This window comes from Daphnia magna, linkage group LG5 (genome assembly GCF_020631705.1).
Source record: "Daphnia magna isolate NIES linkage group LG5, ASM2063170v1.1, whole genome shotgun sequence".
NCBI lineage: Eukaryota > Metazoa > Arthropoda > Branchiopoda > Diplostraca > Daphniidae > Daphnia > Daphnia magna.
The window spans coordinates 1,762,878-1,771,295 of record NC_059186.1 but is presented as its reverse complement, the minus strand read 5'-3'; positions in this window follow the sequence as shown (position 1 = coordinate 1,771,295).

Genomic DNA, 8,418 nt, shown 5'->3' with positions numbered 1-8,418 from the left:
GGAATTTCCTGACGTTCATTAGACACTAACACGGTGGCTTCTGATTCTTCCTCGGCTGGAAGAGAGATAGCCGCAAGCGGAAAATCACCCATGGTGAGAAGAGGTTTCTCTGCCTGGTAATTAATCCGTATCGATCCAAATTGTGCGAGGAAATCATTTCCCATTAACAGTTCCATTCCTGACATTGCAATAACTATTGCTTTTCCTTTCACAGATCTGTTTTTGTGCGTCACGAGAATTTCGGCTGCTCCAAGGGGCATTACTCGTGATCCATTTGCGAGGATAATTCCAGAACCATCCCATGGCTGCTGAATGAATTGTGTTTTCTTCAATAAATCGGGAGAGATCACTGTCACAGCAGCACCAGTGTCAATTACTGCCGTTGCCTTTACCTCACCACAAAACACAGAATCTTTAATCAAGTTTGTTCCATCGAAATTTAATAGGTGCTTTTCTTCCTGCTCGTTAGGATCTTGAGTCGCCAGGTTAACTGCTGCGTTCGCCGTTGGCGTCGCTGCCGATGCTCCATCCAGTTTCGGAGCTTTGTAATTTGGAGATTCCGGATTTTTAAAACAGTGCCGGGCGATATGTCCGGACTTCTTGCAATGGAAGCAGTTCGGTTTACCATCAATGGTACGTCCCTTAGGGTTAAAGGATACTTTTGCTTTTCCTTGCTCGTTTTTCTCCTTTGCCATTAATTTCTCACAGGTTTCTTGGATTAATTCGCGCATTGATTTCATAAATTCTGCCTGCTGGTCTGGATAGACGACGGAAAGGTTCGGTGACTGCTCAGGGGGTCTCTGTGATTCCATTGCTGCGTCTTTCCATCCTCTTGCCTCGGACATGAGCGATGCTTCTGTATATGATTTTGCCAGTGTCAAAAATTCTTCACATGTTTTCGGTTTCATCGGATAGATTTTTCTAAGAAGAGCCGGTCGAAGTCCTCGAAAAAGATGTTCCAATCGGTGTGCTTCCGTCATATTTGGATCGACCATTCTGCAAAGGTTGAGGATTTCGTAATAGTACCTAACGGCTGGTTCATCCATTCCTTGTGTTCTGCTCCTTAGCCTTGTCTCTTGAAAAAGACCGTAGTTATCAGGTTGAAACTCTTTTAAAAACATCGAACGAAGACCGGTAACTGCAGGCGTGGCAGGGTTTCCTCCTGCCGCAGGTTGAGCCGCAACGTCGTTCCAGTCGTTCGGGAATCTTGCGCACAGGAACCAGTTTCTTGCAGTGTCATCCAAGTACATGCTGAAATTATTACGTTTTTCAGCATCGCCCCATCCATTGTGGGAAGAAATCGTCTCATAACGTTCCATCCATTGGCGCGCATCTTCATCCGGACCACCTCGAAATATAGGCGGGCTGATGAATTTCCTGACAGCTGTCATAGCTTGTCTTTGCTGCTGTATAATATGCCCTGTTGGCACTATAACTTGTTGTCCGCCTACTGGAACAACTGGATTTGCAGCTCTCAACACGACCTCGGTTTCTGGGTCCGAGTTTAAATCTTCAGCCTCGGTTGATTCGCCCTGGCTGTCAGCTTCTTCAATTAGGGGCTCTCTTGAAATGGTACCTTCAAGAGTTTGGGCTTCACCAACAACGGAAGTTCCACTCTCCAATGATGAGTCTGGGGTGATTAAAGCCTCTTCGGGAGCGCTTGACAGTTCTTGAAGTGGGTGTAATCGTCGGCTGGGGTCTCTTGGGCAACTGGGTAGTCGTGGGTTTTTCTTCGTCGGCATCAGCTAACCACAACTGCAGCACGACTTCGTCACTTACTGGTAACGAGCTGCGTTCTTAACAATTGCCACTTAAAGCACGATTTCGTTACTCACGGGTAACGGACTGTATCTCCACCAATTGTCACACGAGTTGTATTGGAACAAGAATACACGAATACAACAAGTGATGACTTAAATTCTAGACAATTATTCACTTTTAACTAATAACAATAAGGGATGACCATACCAAACTCGGAGAGCGTCTGAAGACTCCAGGGAACTACACTTTAACTGAATTTTACGCTGGTATTTATACCGAAATACAATATACGCCCTTTTCCGGAGCGCATGTCTCCGTATCTTCTTTAGTACAGATAAACTTAAGATGAATCATTCCCACGCTCGCAACATAGTCCAACGAGCGGGTGAATCATCTGTGTTAGGAGATAATGTTTACCCCTTTTCACCCACGACAATATTTAACAATAATATTTGTATTCAGATTATTGTTTTATTGAAATGCTGCTATATCATTATTGCAATCAATCGGATTCCAAAGTATTTGTTAGTGCCGTGATAATAAACGAAGGAATTAAAGAGTTGTAGAATGCAACCACACATTTTCTTACGACTTGATGATGAAGGATTGCTTCCAAGGAACCCAATCCTGACAGTTTTGTAGTTTGGCCAGGTAAAATTGCAAATTCTTTCCCCGCTAAACTAGGACAAATTTTTTTTTTTAATTCTTGACCCATCCTGCGACCAAAAATAAATACCTGGAAATCGCATTTTCCTTCTTCAATAAAAATAAAGTTTTCAATTGAAAAGAAAGAGCCATCTTGTAAAAGGGCACAATAATTAATTCGCTTTTTAGATCGAACATAGGCGGCTGTGGTAAAGATGGAGTTGCTTCCGTTTCGAAATTCTAATCGTTGGTATAAGGCACAAGAATTGTTTTCAATTATAGAAATAATATGCTCGTGGTCATTTTCATCGATGTCTTCGTCATTTTGTTGAAACAAACAGTTTTCTATTATCGTCTGTTCATCCAAAGTAAATTTCCGCCTAACTTGTTTGCCCAAAAGATTCAGACATGATTTGCCATCAATTTTTAGGCATTTCATATTCTGAAACTGATAGCTGTTGGGTAAACAAATTAGCCTATTTATCAACTTAGCTATATTAGGACGAATCGCTTCGTTTTTCAGCATACACACCGCCTGGTTTCGAACAGAATTTTGCATTAGGTAGGAACTTGCCATAGGTAGGAATCCATGCCCAAGAGCATTAAGTAACGAATTACCCCTAAGGGGCTGTTCATAAATTACGTAGTAGCTTTTTTACTGTTTTTGGACCCCTTCCCCCCCTATTGTGGTAAGCTGAGTAGAATCGGAAACCCCCTCCCCCCTAATTACGTAGTAAACGGCAAGACCCCCCCCTAAAAACTATATTTAAAAAAGGAGGCAAATAAAGGGTTTAAAAAACTGTATTTTAGCAACCGTTTAACTTTTACATGAAACAACAATTTGCTCACAAATATTGATTGATTCTGGGTGTAACTGCGTTATAAAAAATTTAATAGGCAGGATATGACTTATTTTTTAATTCACTCATCGTTCTCCCATGGATTATCAAAATGCTCTTCAAGCGTCACAACTGGGCACGATAAGATCGAGGGCTTTTCGACAAATGGTGGGATTCCAGAAATATCCAATTCGTCTTTGTCAATCCATTCTGCGTCCTCTGCTTCTAAGCCATTATTGTCATCTGATACAATGATAGCCATCATTTCTCTCTGTCGCATCGCTGCGATGCGAACAGGTCTAGTTCTTGTGACGATGAACTCTTTCTCAACAACTGCACTTGCGCTTTGAGTCTTCTTTTTGTGTACAATCATGTGACTCTTCAGCATAACTTTCGATGCAAAATAAAGCGAACATTTTTGGCAAATTCGATCCAATAACTGCGACTGAACTGAGGGTGTGTAAAGATCATAAGGGAGCGTAAGGAATTCTTTAGTTGAATTAGGCAATAAGTCGCGTGAAAGATGGAGCGATAAAAATAAAGAAGGAAAGACGTGACTTTCAAAGCCACTTCGATCAGAAGCTTTTAACCCTTTGTCAGTTTGGATCAATGGAATCGGAGGAAGAATAAATCGCGTAGGAACCACGGCCAAGTATGAGCTTCTCGGCTCGTTAATACAACACATTAGATTTTTACACTTAACAATTTGCGTAAAGTACTGGCTCGTGCGAACATGCTCCGAAAACCAATACTGATCTTTCACGTTGAGCCGATCTTGACTGAATTCATAATAATTCGGATCCACATATTCAGCAACACAAGGATATCCATCAAATACTACTTCGCTCCATACCTCTGCCAGAGTAGTCCCAGCTTTTTCAAAGTTCTGTTTTTCAAGGTCCACATCGATGGTCTTACCAGCTGCGTCAAGGTGGTTCCCGTAGTAATTATGAGGAAGAATTAACCCAGATAGTGGGCGACTTAAAGGGGCCATCCTTCGCTCTGCTCGATTATGGGCACTCCTGCCTTTTTATGTGAAAATATAATGAAAAGGCGTTTTGTACAGTACCTACCAGAAGTCTTTGGAAGCCTGAGAGAACCATATGCAAAAACGCCGTTTTTGCGGTTCTCTCAGTGCCACAATCTTCACCCAAATGGTACAATTTTTTGTGTGTACGTTCTCATAAATAGTGAGAACGTCCTTAAATTTTTCCAGAATTTTATTTTAATGGGAAGGGTGGGTGAAAATTCGATGAAAAAGTCTTTAGAAAGCCGAGAGGACCTTATGCAAATGAGGTCACTTTGGCTTTTTTTTAAACAAACAACTAGGGCTACGAAGACGCAAAAGGGCTTAAAAAAAAGAACTACGTTAGTTCTACCTGCAGCCTAATTTTCAGATTTTTTCTTTTTATCCAACGATTCTACAGGTGGTTAAAAACGAAATTATGGAAATCCCTTTTTTGCGGCATCAACCGAAGTTGCCGAATTCTTAGAAACCCTTTGTTTTTTTTCCTACAGTTTTACCAGAGTAATAGAATACTATATATATTATACATAGTATTCTATTACTCTAGTATATATATATATAGTATTCTATTATATATATAGTATTCTTTTACTCTGGTAAAACTGTAGGGAAAAAAAACCAAGGGTTTCTAAGAATTCGGCAACTCTGGTTGATGCCGCAAAAAAGGAATTTCCATATTTTTGTTTTTTAACCTAGTCTAAAACCGTTGAAGAAAAAGAAAAAAATCTGAAAATTAGGCTGCATGTAGAACTACCGTAGCTCTTTTTTTTAAGCCCTTTTGCGTCTTCGTAGCCCTAGCTGTTTGTTTAAAAAAAAAAGTCAAAGTGACCTTATTTGCATAAGGTCCTCTCGGCTTTCTAAAGACTTTTTCATCGAATTTTCACCCACCCTTCCAATTAAAATAAAATTCTTGAAAAAATTTGGGACGTTCTCACTATTTATGAGAACGTACACACAAAAAATTGTACCATTTGGGTGAAAATTGTGGCACTGAGAGAACCGCAAAAACGGCGTTTTTGCATAAGGTTCTCTCAGGCTTCCAAAGACTTTTGGTAGGTACTGTATATGGGTGTGTAAAAAATCTCATCCAATAGGATTGTTATAAAGTTGATATTACCTGGTGCATTGATAAAGATGAAAATCGCATCAAGATCGTGTGACACAAAGTGATGTATTGCAACTTCAATTACTTTGTTGTAACGAGGATTTTCGTCAGGACCCCCATCAACTAGTAGAAAGAAAATAGTTATACAAAAAGTGTTAGAAATTAAATTTCATTCATCAATTTGATTTTATACCTGAGAACATAACAATCGGCTTCACTCTCTCATCTGAACTTTTTGTTATAGAGTTTAATTCAGGGAGGTTCAGTAATCGTTCAAAGTCCATACAATGACTTAAAGCAGTTGAAGAACAATGTTTTCCGGAGCGAATGGCGACATAAGTTGGACCTGAATATCCGACAGCACCGGGCATTCCTAGGCCATTTCTGTCAACAGCTATGCCTGCATATACAGATGGGATGAGCTTGTGCCCAGCTGCGACAACCCAATCATGGTCCGGAAGTTTTACCCGATACTGCATGTGCATAAGCATAGGGGCCTGTACATTTGCTGCCGTTATCCCTATAGCCACTCTTTTGAAAATAACCAATAATTCCACGTTAATTTTATAACCGTAGTAAATAAAAAGACAGTGACAATAGAAAAATAGTTCTAATAAAAGGCCAGAAATTATTTTAAATTATAAATACCTTGCTTTGTCGTCTTGAGAGATGTAGCACACTTCTGACGGTCCCAAAAGAGATGCAAGTTCATCCATGGTACGTATAGTTGTTTGACACAGTCTCTGATCTGGATGACTTTTATGAAAGTCGTTCTGAGCCCGAATAAGTCTCACTGGAACCGTGTCAATATGGCGCTTTCCTTGGTGGCTACTACTCCTTTTAGGCTGTAATCGAAGGTACACTGATGATCTTTTCACGTGAAATCCGTCTTTAGTAAGTTGCTCAGTTAAATCATCCAAGGTTAAGATGCTACGATAGATTTCATCTTGTCGCTTTTCATGAGCCGCTGATCCATGCCTAGCGATTCGGACAATTTCAGACAACAGCAAAGGCTGTGTTTCTTCGAGGCGAGGCCTACCCACACTGCCAGAGTCCTTGATCTTCAGTTTTCATTTTAAATTAGGGTCAGCAACAACAGCTGAATTAAGAGCTTCTCGACGATTATCACGGAACTTTTTTTGATTTTGTTGGCGATCTTGTAAATTTTTAAGTTTTTTCTTACATTCATCCAGCTTTCTTTTCTTAGCCTTAAGAATTTCCTGTTCTTCTATAGTTAGCATGTCCATTTTTTGTCGATTATAAAGACCAACCAAATCCCATTTAATAGATCAATTTCATTTTTAGTTGCTTCTTGGGCAGGCCTTTTCGCAGAACTCGTAATTTTTGAACAAATGTTCTGTTCTGTTTCAGAGTCCGTCAATAAAGGTTCACAAAACTGATCCGAATCAGGTATTAATTCTAGTTCTTGGGGCCTTTCTATGTTTTTTTTGTTTTTAAATGAGATATCGATGAGTTGGCGAAAAATTGCATTAATCCACCTTTTTTTTTTCGCAGCAATAGCATTAAGCTTTTTAAGATATTCTTCAGCTTTTGGTTTTATCAACAACGGTTTATTCTCTGAACTTGATTTTATTGACTCCCATTCTTTGTTAAGTTCTTTTTGGCAAGTTTCTTTTTTCTTGTCTGGATAAGCCTTACAATATGCCTCAAATAATTGTTGGTAAATATTAGGCTGAGACATTGTTGACCAAGGTCGGGGTCAACGACTAACTGAGACGAAACGAAACAACCAGTTTGCCATTCAATGGGGATTTCCCCTTCATGTCTAGGCCTGTCTGGAAGCTCCTCCCCATTTCCCCCAGGCTACTGCAGCAAATTTTACTTTTTTTTTCAAAAAATTTTTTTTCCGCACAGTACGTAGTAAAATAGGAAATACCCCCCCCCCCTGAAGCAAACCGTAGTATTTTGTCAGAGCCCCTCCCCCCCTAAAACGTACTACGTAATTTATGAACAGCCCCTAAGCAAATACAATGCATATACTCCGGAATAAATGAAGCAATGAAGTCGAACCCTTTTATCTCATCAGCAAGCGATGTACGTCCTTTGATTCCGTTGAATGTTTTTCCACTTCTGATGGCTTCCTGAAGTTTAATTTAAAAGATTCCTGAACTAATTTTTAATAAATAATGAAAAAAACATTCTTACGTTGACATCGTTTCTGTACTGAAAATTAGTACGAAGCGGGTAACGTGGGAGTGCTTCGTCACTTTGCTCGCAGTAAACTCGGACATGCCCTTTCCCTTTTGTCACTGATTTCCCTGTTCAAAATTGGACGAAAAACGAAAAAAAAAAAAAAAAATAGGGAGACAAGTCGGCTTTTTAAAATAATATCTTTTATATACCAGGATGAAGGCAGAAATCGCAACCGAATTTGCCATTAAATTGCATCGTGTTACGCTAAACTGGACGAGCGATTGTGTCTACAGTCACGATGACAGGTCGAATCCTGTAGGTGACTCCATCGTATTGAATCCCGGTTGAAGAAAGTTTTTTTCAGTTCAGACACACATGGATCAACAAAAACGCTCCGGGTAGGCTTTTTGTTTCCGTACCACAAAGCTAGCAGGATGTATTTGACCGTCTCGTTTTATAGCTGGTTTCATTTATAATCCCCATAAAGGGCCAAAATGAATACTTGCTGGATTTGAATTTCTGCGCCCCGTCCGTGTTGATTTGCAAGGTGACAGTATGATCATCAATAAGGCCATCCATAACGTACTGTTTATAGCGATCGCCTGTAAAGACGTCGCCTTTTGTTTCATCGTTGTCAGGGCTTGCTGATGAGTGTTTTCTCTGAATTCCATGGTATCGGAGGTAGAATTTGATCTGTTCGTCGATTGGAAGGAGGAGAGTATAACAATTGTCCGATGTTTATTTAGAATATTTATGACCACAGGGCTGAATTTCTAAAGGAAATCCTGTGTCGTCATTCAGCAGTGGGACGAAGCAAGTTGTGCACGGAAAAATTCTTTTCAACCATCCTTTCAGGAACCCATATTTTTTCATAAATATATACGGGC